Source organism: Ambystoma mexicanum, chromosome 6p (genome assembly GCF_040938575.1).
Source record: "Ambystoma mexicanum isolate Mex_15411 chromosome 6p, UKY_AmexF1_1, whole genome shotgun sequence".
Classification (NCBI taxonomy): Eukaryota; Metazoa; Chordata; class Amphibia; order Caudata; family Ambystomatidae; genus Ambystoma; species Ambystoma mexicanum.
Genome location: NC_090935.1, coordinates 249,371,720 through 249,390,091, shown reverse-complemented (window position 1 = coordinate 249,390,091; position 18,372 = coordinate 249,371,720).

Here is an 18,372-nt window from a genome sequence, read left to right as displayed (position 1 = left end):
AGCAATCCCATGACATAATTTACGGCAGACTTGAATACACCATTGGTGTGTTGCCGTGTCCCGCAGAAAGTCAGGGGAGCAGGCTACAGAAGATAACGAATGCTGAACCAGGATGAATAGGCGGACCTTCGCCATTGTGTACATCATACTATTACTGCCCTAATGGCTAATGAATGGGAACATTGCACCAAGTGTCCAATTACGCTCTTTTTGAAGAAGAGGGACTAACTTGAAATGCGTCAGCCATTGACATTGGACTCCCTGATGTGCTTTGCCTAAGATATTTTTTTGTTGATTAAATAATCTTGTTTTACAAAAACTGCCTATGCATATTGCTTGTTAAATTGAGTATTGTCTTAAAGTATACATTACTTTTCAATAATTGAATCATTTACCGCCTTCCTGGCGTATGTTGATAATATGCAGGGGACAGGAGGACTACTAATTTGGATCATTTCTTTTCCCCTTTGTATAATAGGGCTTTGTGCGAAGGCCTTTTTCCTCCCCATACCTTTAATTTCCTTAAACCAACCGTTGCTGGATCGTTAAGAATGTAACTTTGCCTTTAAAAAGGGTGTGCACCTCTTACCCTAATTCCTTGTTCAGTGCCTCAGCATCACCAAAATAGTAGCCTAGTTTCCAGTACAACAGGTTCCATAATGTCATAAATATATTCATAAAACCGCTAGCAAGTACAAAACAACTTGCTTTCTCTGGGATAATTATGCAATTTTCCAATGTTTGCACAATCATTTTGAAAATGTTATGAAAAATCATCCAAGCACAATACACTCCAAAATCATTGTCAAAAACAATTCAAACAGGAGCATGAGATGGAGCCGAGAGTATTGGTGGGCTGATCGTTTCCCACCCGCTTCCTGATAAGTCAATAATGCCACCGGAATCATTTACATCGGAGTTCCAAGAATGTTAACGCTGTAAGAGTTGGCGTGACAGTTACTTACCTTAACCGTTTGGTTTCTGCTTAATACATTTATTTCTGGAGCACGCAGCACCGCTGTTGGTATGAGAGCAGAGTGCAGTCACTGACGTGGCGTAAGGTGTGTTCGACGTTGCAGCGGTTACTTCCATGGAGGACTGGTTTCTTCATAACACGAACGGGATAATTTCTTATGTCCTCTAGTGGTCATAAAGGGTTACTTTTATTCTATGACATTTTTTTGTTTTATTATATAGGTGTCAGTTTAATATAAGTGGAATTTTTCTAACTTTTCCCATTTTGAAGTCCTACATAATTTGAATCTCTCCTGGTGACAGGGACTGAGGTATGATAATTAAGGGTCAGTGGGGGTTGAGCAGTAGCTCAGTATATTTTGGCTGCTCTACATCTATCATTAGTGCCTTCCACTGCTGCGTGACTGGAAATGTATTTACGGCTTGCTCTGAAGTGCTCCATTGAAACTCCACAGACAGGACATCATAACGTTTTCCTAAATATGGCCTCTCAGAAAGGTTCAATGTAACGCCCTGGGAATAGGGATATCCCTTACCCCATGGATTCTAATCTTAAGAGGCCAAAAAGTGATAGTCCTCCTCCTGGGCAATTGTTATTGGAGGCTAATATGGAGGCCATTTTCTCAGAGATGACTGGAGCCTTTTATGGAAGTTACGAATAATAAGCTACAACAGCTTGATGACAGATGGTCTAACTTTGAAGCAAGAATAGAAGAAGTAGAACGAAGAGTAGAACATGCTGAAGGTATTGCTCATCGAGCTGTATGCATGGAAAAATCTGTACTGACTCTTCACAGGCAAAATGACGATATAGAAAATAGAAATTGCAGAAACGCCAATTCCATCTCCTGGAAGGGGTTGAAGGAGACGATGTGGCTCTATTTCTGAGAAAGATGCTTCCGGTCACACTCAGACTGCACTTTTCCACTAGCCTTCATGGATTGGCTTAAAAAAATCCAGACACCCATAAAAATTCAGGCCAGTGAACAACAGTTTAATTACACAATACACATGACCATTCGAAGGAACTGCACCAATTAATATCTAATAGCCATAGAGTGTTCATATCACAAGACGTCTCTAATGTAACTGCGCAACGAAGGAAAGAACTATTGTCATATCATCCTGCTCTTAAGCAAATGAATGCCGGATTTCAGTTGGTCCATCAATGTACCTTCCAGCGTACTGTTAAAGGTAAAATGTTGTCAGTTGATGATCCAGCAGATCTCAAAAACGTTATCATAGCATGCAAGATAGAAGAGATGGATAAGTCGAACCAAACCCAGGATCATCAAGCCTCTATCACTTAAACACATTCAAGTCTCAGTGTGTCTTACTAACATAATATGATGTTGGGGCGTGGCTAAAAAGCCATGCTGTAGGCCATGCTTCCAAGAGCTCCTGCTGATCCATAATGATCCTACTCACATGAAGATGCCACAAAGTGCGCTTGTGCACAGAAAATAACAGGCAAGCACAGTAGGAGGCGGTGCACAACTACAAACAAGCAGTGAATGGCAGATCAAAGGAATAGCTGTAACCGAGTCATGGCAAGCTGGTGGCCCGTAAGTAGGGGAAGGCAGCAAGATGGCGGCCGGCGCCACAAAGGGCTGAGAGAACGTATCCGCAGCATTGAGGAGATAAGGCTGAGAGCTGCGAGTGGCCGGAAGGGACCTGATGGGAATCCCAGAGCAGACCCGCGGTGGGTTCAGAGCTGGCCGGACAGGAGTGGGGGGCATGATGGAGACACGAGATGTATGCGGTCTGGGGAGAGGAGAAGAGGCACTGTCAGTGCACCCGATGTGCGACGAGAAGCTGGTGCCCCACTTCGGAGGATGACAACGGAGGGACAACAACGCACGTGTTGCCAAGTGCGGTCTTCAAGGACTGCTTACAAAGAACACGGGTGAGGCTGCCCCAGCGGGGGGCAGGATGGACCCATGGCTTTAAGGGTCCAGTAAAATGTGTCTGCATTGACTCCAAATCATCCAAATTTATGCAGTTTGTATAATCAAGGGCATCCCCAAACGGGATCACATTTACTCTGGGAGGAAATCCTTACACTGGCTCCCTATTTTGGGCCGTATTCACTTTAAAGCTGAAACGTTAGTGCACAAGTGTTCACACAGAAAGGCTCCAGCGTACCTGAAGAGCAGCATCACTCAATACCTACCCACTCGCGCGCTCCGTTCTGCAAATTTGGGAACAATTAACAAAGACATATTCAAAAGGGTGGGTGGTGTAGGGAAGGCCTTCCCCAACCAAGCTGCACTGATATGGAACTGTCTCCCTAGCACTCTCAGGTTGGACAGCAATGTAAAAACCTTTAGGGCCTAACTAAAAACCCTTCTCTTTAAATAAGTTGCTGGTTCCTAGTCAGGGATGACGCAGCCTCTTGATATATACTGATATCAATAAGTCCCATTCTTTTGTTATGTTCTATTGTGTTTATGTGGTGCCCAGATGCCTGTGGGTTCACGGCACAGTATAAATAAATAAATAATAATAAATAAATAAACCCCTTTAAGTCAGTAACATGCACACCAACCTGTGGGGGTTCTACTCTCCCACCAATACTCTTCACCATCTACATGGCCCCACTCATCAACCTCATCAAAAGACATGGACTCACCTGGTACAATGATGCAGACAACACACAAATCATCTATAAAATGAACACTACTGGAGAGCAAGACCAAACCCTTAAGAACCAACAGCCTTAAACTCAACCCAGACATAACAGAAATCATGATCACACCCAACAATCTTTCAGACTAAAATCCCTTTCCATGGGCTAGTGAAATGGGGGCAAAGAGGAACCTTCAAAGTAGTGAATATTAATGGATAATGACCTAAGACTGGAACTACAAGACAACGAATTAGTGAAGCAATACTACCTTTCCTCACCTTCCCACACAGAACACTCGTCCTCATCTCCCTGGTCATGTACTTTTCACTGTAGATCACATTGTTCAATTAGGTTTTCCACTTTATTCTGCGAGGAAGCCTGGTAGGATCATCGGGAGACTGCATGATAAGTTGGTTCACGTGGTTGCGCATATGTGCCAAATATATGTAAAGTATTGTGCCTATACAATACATCCCCTTCTAGATTATTACACGGGTAAAATTATAATAACGTTATTCTATGGCCTTGAGGAATTCAATAGTTCAAAGAAAAACTCTTGATAAAATGGAGGGCTTCTTATGGAAGCATTGGGCCTCATTACGAGTATGGCTTTAAGGCAACAACGGTGCCGGTATTGGTACCACCATACTATGAGTCCTGCTCGCGGGTGCACTTACAGTCACCAGGTTTTACCAGGTGGCAATACCGGCACCCGTGAGCAGACTTGATGGTAGCAACGGTACTGTTAATAACAGTACTGTTGCTACCACCCTCCCCATGTTCATTGAGCCCTATGGGGCTCAATGGGAATGGGGATACATTTTTAGTGGCGCCCAGAAAATGGCAATTACCGGGTCCGCCAAGGTCGTAATGACCCGGTAATTGCCCTTTTCTGGAGGCTGGATAAAAATCAATACCGGCGGCAGCCGATAGGCTACCGCCATACTCGTAATGAGGCCCATTGTCTGCGGCTCGCCAGGTCCTTACCAATGGTTTCTGTCAGAGCCGAGTTTGGGTTGCAATTCAGGGATGTGGTTATTATCTACATGAAATGAATGGTGATTTATAAAATACTGGATCAAATGAAGCAATCTTTAATCGAGGAACTGGATAATATCTGCCTAGCAGGTTCATCAAGAGTGCTGAATAATTTGTATTTTGAATGCTTAATTGCCTTGGAAAATATAGGTTCTACTTGTAATGAACTGATAACCAAACGAAACTTAGTCAAAACAAATGTAAAGTTATGGGATTGGTGCAACCAATGTGATGCAACACAAAAATATAAGACATATGATCATTATAAATGCGCAAATAAGCAGTTCAACAAGTTGCCAGGCTGTCTATATGGATTCCCAGACCACAGGAGCAGAACAACACACCTTAAATGTAGGTTTAACATATCAAGTACCCTGGATGCAATGGGCCCTAGGCGAGGGATAGCACGTGAGGATAGACTCTGTGGTCATTGTAATGCTAACAGTCAGTCCTGGAAACATCTGACTGTAGAATGCCACAAAACCTCTTAGAGATCGATGGTTCCAGAAATGAGTGTCTGACATATTAGTGGGTCATGCGGAGTCATTATGGGTTTATTGTTTTATGGTAAAAACAAACACATAATTATTGCACTTGTGCACTTTATTAAGAACGCCTACCAATTGCTTGGCGAGGATTCTATTGGTGGATGTTAGTGTGTTACTGTGAAGTGAGTGTATTATGCAAGATTAAATCACAGTGAAAGTATATTGGTGACAATAGGAAATATGAAATATAACAGGTGATGAATAGGCAGAATTTGTATCTTATCTGCTACTTATGGATAGGTTCTGTATATGTTGAGTGAATGTTTTATGTTGACTAAATGGTTTATACATAAGTTTATTCTAACTTTACACGTGATTGATGGATTGATAAAATATAATGTTTATACAGGTTTATTGTTAACAATATAAACCTAAACAAAAAAAAAAACTTCTTGCGCCGACCCACTATGTCCAACTAACTAACTGTAGCAGAGGTAAGTAGAGTAAAATAACACTTAACTGTGGGGCTGCTGCCTCGAGAGGTACCCAGGAATCTGGGCATCGGCCATGACAGAGTGAACCGCAAGGCCAAGCTGCTTTGCAGGGACGATAACGGATGTCAGCCCACCCGGGGGACATACTGGATGGGCCCTGGACTATTCAAGGGCCCAGGACTACTTAATGGCCCAGGCAGTGTACGTGGAGTTGCATAGGCTGAAGATAAGAACAGCCCAGACTGGGGTGCTTCATGGCCAGCGATTCTAGCCCTTCTGAAAGTCCTCTCAGGCCAATCATGGTAGGTGGCGGCCGGGAGGTGAAGAGCTGGGATGCCGTCTGACTTTAAAATGGTGCCGGGGTGTGTGGCAGTGAGAGTGGACACCCCAACTCCCAGAGTATTAGAAGGTGGCTGCGTGTGAGGCGGTGAGTGCGGGTGGGCACCCCAACCTATGGGTCCCAACCTGAAGATTCAAATACCGGCACGGTTGTGGTGGTGAGCCCCCACTCAGGCAGGTGGCAACTCAAAGACAGCTATTTGAACGCCTGCTGAGAGGTGAGTGTGCATGGCCATACATGGTGGACGGGGCCACCTAGAAGAAACAAAGAAGTGGTGCCAAAGCCCATAGTCACCTGGGGCCAGGTCCCCTACAGGCCACATCAGAAGGGGACAGCACCACCACCACAGACAGTCTTTAAGGTACTGTGAAGGGGGTGACTGACTGCACCCCTATTGTGTCATAATGTAATATATGTGTTTATATGTAGTAAGCCATTGTTTGTCTTTACATCAATGTATATATTTAAGTAATAAGTAATACATGTTAAGTAGTGTAAATTAGGTTTGGGAGAGTAGAGTGGGGAAAGGAATTAGAGAGTACATTAAGTAGAAATGGTAAGTAGCTGTAAGATGTCAGAAATATATAAGGGGTTGAGGGAAGGTACCCTGGTGTGATATAGTGGGATCACATGGCGGCCTGCCGGATGCTGCTTAGGGAGATGGGACCACCCACAGAGGCCAATCTCTGGCCACGCACTCCATTTGGGTGGTACCTGAAGTTAGGTAAGGAGTCTGTTGCATCAGGGCGCCCGAGACCCCTGCAAGGAAGGGTGGGCTGACATAACATCAGGGACGTCATTTGGGAGTCGCCAGAGGTCGCAAGTGCGACCTCTGAGGTCTCCCTTGCGACCTCTCTGGTCTCCCTTGCGACCTTTATTTTTTTGCAATGCAATGCAAGCTCCTGCCAGCACCATGTGGCTCTTTAATTCTGGAGTGAGTGGCTGGCTTTCTTGTTCAGGCCCCTTAAAAAAAGAAGAAAAATAAGAACATGAGGGCCACAAGTCTAACACTTTCAGCACTGAACCTAAATAAGAAAGAATAGGAATGCAAAAAAAATGTGTCTTTCTGGAATTCTATACAATAATTGCTAGCCTCATTAAAGGTTTATTTCAGGCACGCTTCAGGGGGTGAGTCACTGATTTCGTCTGTTCTCAAACGCCTCAACTCAGCCTTTCACCCTTCTGAGGTCAATGAATGAGTACCAACACAGGTTGGGTGATATTGGGTGTATATATTTTCTATATAAAGCACTTAAGCGTAAGTGCCATATAATAACACATCATTATCATTTGGTCCTGGACGTCTGCTTGCAATCACAGTAATTTGGTAACATGGGCCTATACACACTGATCTTAACGATACATATGGCGATCCATTCAGGTATGAAATGTACATCACATTATAGTGATATCATGATCATATTTTTCGTAGTGTACAATGCTCTGTGATGCCACTTCCTGTTTTGTCAACGGGTGAAAGGTCGTGTTCCATCGCTTCCCGTGATATCACTTTGGGGTGGGGTCAAATGACATCACTTCCTGTGATGTCATCAGGGGGTCAAGGGTCGTGTGATGTCACATCCGCTACCCCTGGTATTTTGGTGAAATGACGTCTCTGCATAACATATTCCTATTTAGTTGGTACTCATGCTAGGGAACATTATGGCAGGGAAAGGAAATATTTTTATAAATAAAGAGCAGTCGCTGTTGGGTTCCCTATAAAATCAACCTTGGAGTCTGTGTCCATTGGACTCAGGGTGTAGCCCATATCCTGTTAACAGCAATTTTATTTACAGGTGCAGCACAACTCCCTATCCAGTAGGCCTGGGGCTGGTGGTTACCATGGGAACTACCCATGCTCCCGGGGAAAGAAGTGTACACCCTTGCACAGACCAGGGCTGGAAAGCAGGGGCTACATAGGCCTCTCCAACCCTCCTCCCTTTTCAAGTCCCTCTGAGTGCTCGGAGACCTTGAAAATGGCAGTGATGCACAGTATAAACCTCTAATCACAAAACAACCGTAAGAGATTCATGCAGGTACCCCGCCACCTTCCGCATTGATGATTCACAAAAAGCTAGACAACGTTATGATTATACATATTTTAGGACCTTTATTTTATTAACACCAAATATCTGCTGGGCATTAAAATATGAAAAAAGGCTAGTGAACGGTCCAGTGAAAAACCCCTGTTAAAAAGACTTACAGAACAAAGGCGGGTCTGTGCTAATATCTTACTGATAAAATTCATAAGTCCATATCGCGGGTTGGGCGGTATGCTGCTGTAATTGCGCTGGGATACCGCCCAACACTATTAGCGTTACCGCAACTTGGTCTGGTGCAATTTACCCTGGATCCTGAGTTGCGGTGGTGCTGTTAGTCCCCATTTATTATGAGTCCATAGGACACTATGGGGATTTTTGGCGCTATTGCCGCCGGTGGTAATAGCACCGAAAATGGGCAGAAAGATGAAGATTAACCTCAATTTTACAGCTGGAGGTGAATCTCCAGCTTTCCGCCTAAACTCGGGATTGGGCAAAGCGAGAATGCCCAATTAGCCTTCCTGCTGCATTTTACTGCTCTGCCCAACCCGTAATGAGGCCCGTAGGATGCTAAGGCTCTCTCCTTTCAGTGTTAGCCCATACCCCCTACCTTTTTTTACCATGCACCAGTGATATGATCTCCAGATTATGAGACATATATCGACAACATTTATTCATAAAAGGAATGTCGACACTTAAACTGGCCAAATATCCACCAAGCCTTGCTTGTGGATCGAACTGTGGGACCCAGAAGGACTCTCCATCAGTTAAGAATTGTGCCCGAACCAATCCCGTCGGTACGGGTGCATGGAGTTCTGTTTGGCAGGGCAGTCAGTCACTGAAAATCCTACCAGCTGGTTCAGAAAACTCAAGACACCCCCACTTTCACTTTCCCATTGTGAGTTTTGTTAGGCTGCAAGAGCAGAAGCCTGACACTTGTGTTTTAGAGGATCTCTGGAGGATTCTGAAAGAGATTGGTGATCTCAGTGCATTAGATCTCACTGTATTTTGATCTCTATTTGACTACCCTTGTCATTGTGAGTGTCTAGTAGACCCTCTTTGTCTCCTTACTCATTCTCATTAAAAACAGCGAAAAATGGTTGCCTTATCCTTTTTCCTTTGTATCACCCCAAACGTTTTAGTACTGATAATCCTATTTAGCTCTGTGTTTTTCCTCCTGGGCCGAGTGTGACTTCTTCCATTTGTTTCCCTTATCTTGCTTTTAACCCACAAAAGCAAACAATAAAAAGAACTGTTCCTTTTGTTTTGTTTTATTTTATTTTCTGCATAACATGTTAAGAAATGTAGTAGACACATTTGATGTTATGCTATGCAGCAAACATAGTATAACAATAGTCTGATTTCTTTTTGCCCTAGGTAAAACATATTTCATGTGGATTGGGACGATCCCTGTCTACACCATGCACTCTTATCTAAATAACAAAACCGGTGCTAAAGGAATTTGCTCGATTTTTTGCACCGGTGCAAGGGTCCAAGGGTGCAAATGTTAGATAATATTCTCCGATATGCATAGAGAGCATTTCCAGTAGCATAACCGTGAGCTGCTTCCACTATCCCAGCTTCCTTCATAAACGATATTCAGGGTGTTATATATTTTTCAGAATTCTGGGATTGGTGAAAGCAGCCTCCATCCACTTCATTGAGTTGACTTTGCGCAGTCATATTTTCATCAAAAAGACACCCAAGATGTTTCATTTTAGGGGTGAGGGGAAGTGAATGTATCAAGAGAGGAAGCGCAGTCATATTTTCATCAAAAAGACACCCAAGATGTTTCATTTTAGGGGTGAGGGGAATGTATCAAGAGAGGAAGCGTGGAAATACCCTGAAGCTTAGTTCAGGTTTGCTACTACTGGGTTGTATTGTATTGTATCTGGTTATTTCTATAGCACTCTTTTCCCCACTTCTATGGCCTCAATGCGCCTTTTCCTCGCGCAGGAACGCCTGGGTGACCATAGTCAATGTGGTTGGAAATTCTATGGAGTTTAGTTTAGGAGATGCATGTGTGCATGTTGCCATTCTACGACTTGGTTGGTTGGCAAGGCTTGACTAAGCAGCCCAAGAGGGGTCAGATACATCGGTGGGTGCTGTTGAGAGATAGATTGCTATTGTTGAGAGAGTCTATGTGAGGCCAGCTATACCGGGTTCCTTTTGGGCGGTGGTCACTGTATGCTAGTGACAGAGGTGTTGAGGTACGTCAGGTGTTTCAGTCTGGACGGCTATGCGTGAAACCAGACTGGATGTGCTTAGCCGTAGCCGTATTCTAACGTGCATAGATGCTTGGCCATGCCTGCGGCCTGTATCCACACTAGTGGTGTGAGATATACGTACCGCAGGCTGTGTGATTGCTCAGCTGGGCAGTAGTTCTCCAGGTCTAGAATTGGGAGTCTTATACCAATGGGCCTAGGTTTCATAATGTGGCAGGTATCCGCATATATGAAACAAGGATGGAGGTTACACCTAGATTTGAGAATCCTGCTCTCCCCCCAGTTGGAAGAAATGGTTCTTCATCCAGCTCAGAGTGGCATCCGGATAACAATGGGTGGACATTTGCGTTTTTTCTTCCTGCTACTGTGATGAAAATCTAAAGACGAAAGATTAAAGAAATACATGAAACGACTGGCGACTGACTCGATGAAATTATGACGTACACTTCTTTATTTCTGGATGCTCTGTTGTCAGATTTGGCCATGTTTGTTTCGGGTTCAGATGTCACTCGCACGTCCAGACTGTTTGGTAGTACAGTTGCTTCTCCTCACCAGTGGTTCTATTCATTACGGCCGTGGTCTGCAACGTTTGGTTCTCTAGGTGTGTTGAACTACAACTCCCATCAGACGTAGCCAGCATGTTCAATGGTGAAGTATTATGCGAGTCCTAGTCCAAAACCTGTGGGTCGCCACAGGTTGCAGACTGCTGCACTACAGCTTGTTACATCGAAGTTCAGACTTGATTGCTTTTCCTCACCAGCTGGACCACTGGCTCACCTCTACTTTCACAGTAGAACAGCAGGACGGGCAAGCCGCAGTAGGATGCTTTAGTTCCGTTGAAATGTTTCTGTCTTTTGCCGCTCTCTGCAACTGTCCATTTTCTTTACGCCCTGTAATGCTGAGTGAGCTACTAACTTTGTTTTGCAGTCTACGGTATATGTTTGACATTTTAATAGTGTCCGTTTTCTTTCACTGTTAGCATTTTATTACTTACAAAATACGGGTGATTACCTTAAGTATGCCACTTAGTGCATTTATTCTTGTGTTGTCTCCAAGGCATTTGAAAATGAGGTTCCGCCTGGAATCATTATGCCTCACCATTGAAATTTCCTAAACGTGCTCATTCCTGGAGATATGTTGCCAAATCAACTATGTAGAAATTGAACTAAAATTGTATACACTGCATCATGAGTAGTATTCATGTGTAGTACCTTGTAAATTGCAGAGGAGATACTAGAACTAAATTGTGCATCCATTTCAAACTTCACCACATCCCTTCAGGGTGGGTACCCAGTTCTGGACTAGGCTTTCTGCTCAACACTCACCTCATCCCCTGGTCTGCTCTAAGCCTTTGGTTCAGATCAGGACTCTCTCCGCAGGCTATGATCGGCCAGGACTCACACCACAGGCTATGATCGGCCAGGACTCGCTCCGCAGGCTATGATCGGCCAGGCCTCACTCCGCAGGCTATGATCGGCCAGGACTCACTCCACCGGCTAGGATCGGTCTCACCGTGTCTTCACAGTGCTCCCTGCTTTTGCCTTTTATCTGCACTACCCATCTTCTTTTCTCAGGCAGGACTCTGACCTCATCCTCAGGGCTACTACTGAATGATTTGGTGTCAAACCTTTGCCGATCCAACAAAGCGCAGATTTGTTTTACTGCTTCCCGGCAGACTTTCGGCAAACATCTGCAGGTCCACGCTAGCTCCTCCTCCCATAGATCCCAGGTCAACAAAAAGGCTCCTCGTTTTCTTTCCAGCCACTGTGCCACAGGCTGGACCAGCGGAATATCGCCGGGATGAAGAGATTTGGATATGATTTGCAGCCATGTGCTGAAGACACTTTATCTCAGCCCTTAAGATATAATAAATATGACTCACCAGATGGTAAACAAATCTGGTGAGAGAGGGGATCCCAGTGTAATCCCATTGGACGTTTTTTGTGGCGGAAGAACTGAAAGTGTTCCTTTTTGCCTGTTCTGATCTATATTTCAGGAATTAACACAACTAATTTACTGACATTTGAGTATCAATGTTTGATTTTAAAATAAATTAAAAAAAACACCAAACATGCAAAAGCATAAAACAAATGATGCTGCTTCCAACATAGGGTTACTTGGTCCTACAAACACAAAGAAAGATTCGACAAGGTGGTGGCTGAGCAGTGAGACACTCAAGGCATCAACAAAGGGAAAGAACAAATAGTTCAGTAGTGGACAAGGCAGAAAGGAGAATGGGCATTATAAATAAAAAAAGAAGAAAGTGATGGAATTAGCACAAAAAAGCATGAACTATTTAAATTGGACGGGATTAAGCCCAAGAGGGAGCCCCAAGGTGACAATAAGAGGGAGTTAAAAAGAATACATAAAAAGTAGAGATCCAGTGTCAGAAAAATAAAAGTGGACCAGATGGGGAGGAGAGGAAGACAGGACAAGGAGGAGAGTCTACATTTCAGCATAAACCTAGTTTGAGATGGAAAGTCCGGCAAAAGGCCACACACAATATTCTTTACAATAATATCCAGCACATATGTACTAACAAATCATTTAGAATTAATTTTGCAAAGAAGAATTTGGGGAGGTCCGTGTCAATTTCATGAAGGACACATACATGAGAAAATTGCAGGGCATATACATATCACGAGTCGGTGCAGAGTGCAGGGAAAGAACATGTCTTGCAAATGTTTGCAAAAGTATATATTTTAAATGTGTGTGTAGATGCCACGTGGCGACCTAGGGTGGGGGCGGGGGGAGGTTATTATGACGCAGAGGTGGAAACTGAGGCAATAGTTGAACAGAGTGCATGGAGTCCAAAGGAAAATACATGCCCAAGTGTATTATGAGACAAACCATACATACTCTTGTTTATACTTTATTACATTCACTCTTCTTGAAGGCTTTCTCTGAAACAGGCTATGCGGCAAGTCCTTGTACAGGAAAGGGCATTTTGGATTTAATGTTGGTCCAAATAATCAAAGGCAGGACATATGCCCGTAGGTCAGTAGAATCAAAGCTACCAGAAGTAGCCTGGATCAATTCCTTTTCGTCAATTCCAGCAGGACATCCTTTAGTCACAGCAGAAGATGCTTCACCCGATAAGACAGATGGGAAAGAAATTAAAGGCAACCCAGGCAAGTACTAGGTCAATTTCTTACATTTGTGTTGGAATCTACATGGCTATTTTGCATTAAATGTTGCATTAATCATTCAATTACCCAAGGCAACCACCCCCCACCCTTGAGATCGATAATTTGGCCTGCCCAAACCCACACCACCCAGCTTCACCCACCATGACTATGACCCCCATAACGAGCCCCTCAGCAACTATCGCAGGCGCTCACCACCTGAGCAACCAGATTAACCAATACCTTAATGACCCAGCTCTCTGGCTAGAACACTTTGCCAGGAAACCCACGCCTAACCAACCTTGCCCTCTCATTCTCAGGAATAAGAGACTAGGTACCAGATTCCGCATTCGTCCTTCCCGCACTAACACCCCTAAGCAAGCCCCACACATTCCATCCTCGCCCACCGCTACCTGCAAAATCAAGACGACAGGGGTTGAACTGCCTGTATTCAAGGGCGCCCTTATCAATGCTAGATCTCTCACAGCACATGCTCTTGACATAGCCGACCTTATCACCACTGCTGACCTTGACTTCATTGCCATATCCGAAACCTGGCTACATGCTGCATCTGGCCACTCTCTAGCCCTGGCATTACCGCCTGACTATGGCATCACGCGCTGCGACCGCTCCTCTGCACAAACAAGAGGTGGTGGCGTGGCCTTCATCCATAAAAATTCCCTTGACCTAAGAGTGGTAGCTGATTCCAAACTTGAATCAGCTGAACTGTTGTCAATCAAAATAGCACTAACACCCAACCAAACGGCCACCCTTCACCTTATCTACAGGCCACCAGGCCCAGCACCCACCTTTGTCAGTGAAATTTCCACTCTCCTCCTAGACAAAATGAAAAACAACTCGCAAACAATCATCCTAGGCGACCTTAATCTAGGTCGTGGCAACCCTAAAGATCTTGTAGCAACTGATCTGGAAAATGCTCTCACAGACCTAGGCCTCACCTTGTACATCCAAGAACCAACCCATATCAAAGGCAGGACCATTGATTGGTTAGCCGGCTCCAACTGTAACATCCAGATCCTCAACAACTCCCCATGCTTATGGTCTGACCATCACATCATAATGTTTAACATCGAAGCTACCCCGCGAGCTCCAACGCCAATAGCCCCAGCACTCCCCACCCGCACCAAAAAAAATATAACAAAGGAACAACTCCTCCCTCTGTTACTCCCATCCCTTAATGCGGCAACTAACTCTTGTTCTGATCCCACCTCCCTAGCAGATACCTATAACCAAACTATTCTCATGGCTATTGACATTATAGCACCAATCAAACCTAGGAAGGCCAAACCGCGAGCACATCTTAACTCATGGTTCACTCCTCAGCTAAGAATCCTCTGCAAAGCTAAACGCTGTGCGGAAAATCGATGGAAAAGCCACCCATCTGATGAACACAAAGATGGCTTCCTCCTCGCCTCCCTTACTTATAAAGATGCCATCATCACTGCTAAAAAAGAATCGCTTAACAACCGTATCCTACAAGCTGACTCTAACTCCAAGGAACTTTTTAGAATCCTAAAAGAGCTTGAAACCCCAGTCTCCCCTCCTGACACATGCACGAAAGACAGCAATTGGTGTGCTAACATTCAAGCAGCACTACTTAACAAAATCTCTATGCTTCAATCCAAAATCAAAGAAAAGCAAGACAGCCTGAAGTGCGACAACCGCTCGCCCTCCCCTACCAGGCCCATCCCCTCCAACACTGCTATCACCAAACCCTTCACCTTCTCACCGCTCACTGTCACTGAGGTAGAAAACATTATCCTGAGGATTAAACCGTCTAACTGCCAAGGTGACCCGTGCCCTGCTCCTATCATTAAGGATTCTGCCCATGATTTAGCTCCATTCATCACAGCCTTGATCAACTCCTCCTTTAAAACAGGTATTGTCCCGGACAACCTTAAGGACGCCTGGGTGATCTCGCTACTAAAAAAACCTTCTCTAGACCCAAATATACCCACGAACTTCCGACCTATTACTACAGTACCATTTCTGCTTAAGATACTGGACCGCGCATCTTACCTGCAGATCCAAAACTACCTCGAATCAAACAATCTGTTGGGTCTACGACAATCCGGATTTCGGCCCAGACATGGGACTGAAACGGCTCTACTAGACCTAAAAACTCAGATCGAAGTACTAAAGGACAATGGCAAACTAGCGATGCTTTTACTTCTCGACCTTTCTGCCGAATTTGATTTGGTTAACCACCAAATCCTTTGCAGACACCTCCACTCTGCTGCCAACTTCTCAACGTCCGCTGCGGCCTGGATCAAATCCTTCTTGAGCAACAGATCCATGAGTGTCTTTGCACCCTCTGCAGCGGCGGATCCTTCCCCTATTCATTGCGGCGTACCTCAGGGTTCCTGCGTGTCACCGACACTTTACAATATCTTTACAAAACCACTCTTTGATGTGCTTGATTATCTGGGTGTCTCCTACACCAATTATGTGGACGACACCCAGATACTCATTCCCATCTCAGGTGATTATCTGGCAGACACCAAGGCCCTCAATGACGTCTACCTGGTTATCCAAGCTTGGATGGCCCAGCACCAGCTATGTCTGAACGACGATAAGACGGAGCTCCTTATCTTGGGTACCTCACAACGCCTGAGCAAACTCGAGCCGTCTTATCAGTCGTTCACCATAGACGGCAATACCATACGTGTCTCGAAAGACACCAAAACATTAGGCTTTTACCTAGACTCGACCGTATCCCTATCGAGACAAACAAATGCAGTTAGGTCTACCTCCGCCTACACGTGCAAACTTATTTCTGCCTGCAGACCATTTCTTACTACCCCCAACAGTGTCACACTAGCCAGAACACTTATCATGGCAACAATTGATTACTGCAGTGCTCTTTACTTAGGCACCAGCCAAGAGAACCTTTCCAAACTCCAAACTACCCAGAACAATGCCATTCGAGCGGCCCTGAACATCCCTCGCAACCATCACATCTCAGACGCCAGAACCAGCCTAAAGTGGCTACCGGTGAAACAGAGAATTTCCCTAAAAACTCTTGCCCTCACGCACAAATGCTTAGCCAACAAGGCCCCGATCTATCTATGTAGTCGGCTTTCGTGCCACTCTACTACCCGACCACTAAGAACTGCTCAGACTCACTGCCTAACTATCCCCAGTTTAAGCTTCAGAAAGCGGGAGGCACCAGCTTCCCTGTCCTAGCCTCTAAACTCTGGAACACCCTCCATGCTACTATCAGAGCCGAAGATTCCTTCAGCACCTTCAAGACTAAAACCAAATCCTGGCTCTCTGACCAGCATTAAGACTTGCCCGACACCTCTGTCTTATTTTCCCTGGCCTGCCTCCCTTGACTCCATTTCTGGCCTGCTAATTCTGCTAACGATTTTGTTCACACTAGGATACTTCCTCAGTTAATCCTAGTGCATTGTAACCTATGTAATATATTTAATTAGTATGACTGTTATTTACTGGTATTGTTTAAATTTTTGTGATGTATCCTCCTTGCCTGTATGTTTGTCCTTGCAACTGTTGTACAAATTGCACCCTGATGCCCCCGGGCCTGATGGTCTGTGCGTTATAAATAAACAAATACAAATACAAATATTTTCTCCTGTCTTTCCTAAAGGTCATTGAGTTTCTCTTCTCAGAGAGGGATCAAGGTGCAGAATGCTTGCCCTACAGCAGATAAAGGTGTTTGGAATGAAAACCTACCTGAAATTGCCTTTTTGGGATTCAGGGGAGGCCAGATGACACATCTGGTCATGTCACTGGAAAACAACTAATGTTTATTAAAGCAAGAAACTGAGAAACACAGATACACCCCAAACACTTAAACACCTGGAAACCCACAATACAGATGCCTACCTCTGTGCATCTTCCAAGAGTTTGAAACATCTCAGGAAAACTATCCTCAAATGGCCAACCCAACATGAGCACATTTGGCAATCACATAGAAATGACAGCACTCAAGACAAGAGGGATCAAAATGAAATGGTAGGATCCTCTCCAGAGTGGTCCCCATAAGGTGATAGATAGGTATCTATGAGTATAGAAATGACTTCCCAGCTAACAGAATCCCTTAAGTGCCCTCTAATCAATGTCAGATCTCTTGGCGAGCATGCAGTGGAAATCCATGACCTCATCTTTCAGCATCACCTTGATGTCCTTGCCGCCGCTGAGTCCTGGCTCCATGACGACTCTGGTCCCCAACTCTCCCACCTAACTATGTAATCTAGAGATCAGCCAGGCTAGATGCAATAGGAGGGGGAGTAGCCCTCAAGGCCAAATCCTCTTTAAAAATTAGGACCTACCCATTACCTTCCACCCCAGGGTACAAAATGCTACTCCTGAAGCTGGCCTCTGACCCTCAAACACCAGTCATACGGCTCTTTATCTACAGGCATCCCAACAGACCCAGCCTCTCCGAGCTAGACAACCCGCTCGAGATCACGCTACTCATGAAACCACTCACCAAATGTATCATCTTAAGAGACCTCAACCTCAGATATAATGATGCCACTGACTGCAAGGCATCCAACTCATAATGGCCCCACCTACTCCAAAGGACACATACTAGAATGGTTAATCACAGCCAATGCCAACATTAACATATTGTCCATTGACCCTGTTCCATAGTCTGAACACTCCCTCATCCTCTTCAGTCTCTCACTGTTGAAGCTGCACAAAACCCCTCCAATACCACTAAGCGCTATTCAACACACGCAACCAGAAGCATAAGGATCTAAAATCATCTCTCCTTGCCTTACTCGGCACCAATGACCCATCCCAAACACACTCTGCCCATCAGCTGGCCCTCCATTATCACTCCTGCCTGCTCCAGGCCCTTGACCGGCAGGCGCCCATCAAATCTAACATTCCTAAGCCTCACAAAGCCAATACCACCTCGTTCCCTGAGTAATTGGTCCTTCTACACAGGGAAAAAAGAGCTCAAGATCACCTATGTAAAAAGCACCCCTCCACAAAGAACTGGCAGGCCCTCACCACGGCGGCTTT